This window comes from Cariama cristata, unplaced genomic scaffold, assembly GCF_000690535.1.
Source record: "Cariama cristata isolate BGI_N322 unplaced genomic scaffold, ASM69053v1 scaffold36654, whole genome shotgun sequence".
In the NCBI taxonomy this organism is placed as follows: Eukaryota; Metazoa; Chordata; class Aves; order Cariamiformes; family Cariamidae; genus Cariama; species Cariama cristata.
In genome coordinates, this window is record NW_009612970.1 from 1 (window position 1) to 339 (window position 339).

Consider the following 339-nt stretch of genomic DNA (forward strand, 5'->3'; position numbering starts at 1 on the left):
CTGCCCGTGCTGAGTACCGGAGAAGGGACGGCACAGGGGACCGGGGGGCTCGGCTAGCCGGGACTGCCCGGGCAGTGGGTCACAATCCCCTGCCCATCGCTGGCCTCTCGCAGCACATCTCCCAGCCCGCAGGACCCCGCTCCCCCGCCAACTAAGGGACTCAGCATCCCCTTGTCCACCCCATCCCTGGGGATTGGTGTCCAGGGACACCCAGAGCAAGGACCCTCCATGCTGGGGATGGCAGGAAGCCATCGGGGTTTGTCACAGCTCTTGTGGTTGTGTGCGAGCTGCGAACCAGCTTCTCTAGGGGTTGCTCATGAGGCAGGGAAACACGGCAGA